Here is a 585-nt window from a genome sequence, read left to right as displayed (position 1 = left end):
ATGGATGGGGGAAGACTAGATCCACTTGAAACCAAGCAAATCCATGGATCAAATCCAACAAAATCTCAACAAATCACAAAAAAAAATTGGGGCTATTTTTGGTGGAGAATTTTCGAATTTGGGGAAGAACACAACAAAATTAGGCTAGAGAACAAGAAGGGGGGCTCTAATTTCGTGAGAAACCATGGCTCATGATACCAAGATGTTGTAGGGTGGAACCCTAAGTGAAGATCTTTCACGAATTGGAGGGGGAATCCCCAAGAACAAGATGAACACAAGAGGGAAAACAAGAGGAACACTCAAGAACAAGTCCAAATCACACATCCACTAGACCAAGAAACACACAAGATCCACAAGGTACATGAACAATCAAAGGGAAATAAGATACATGGTAGAGTTCATCCCAAACCCTATGAAGGAGATGAGGGCTTGATGATCCTATGATGGGGATCCTTCCCCATGGAGGGGGTCTTGATGTTTGGTCACTCCAAGAGGAGGTCTTGATCTCCTAGTGGAGTGGATCCATGGAGCAAAGCTCACAAAAGTCTATCAAATACTTTGCTATCCTCTAAATGAGCTAGGGAA

Source organism: Triticum aestivum, chromosome 6B (genome assembly GCF_018294505.1).
Source record: "Triticum aestivum cultivar Chinese Spring chromosome 6B, IWGSC CS RefSeq v2.1, whole genome shotgun sequence".
Lineage (NCBI taxonomy): Eukaryota > Viridiplantae > Streptophyta > Magnoliopsida > Poales > Poaceae > Triticum > Triticum aestivum.
Note: the sequence above shows the minus strand (reverse complement) of the source record.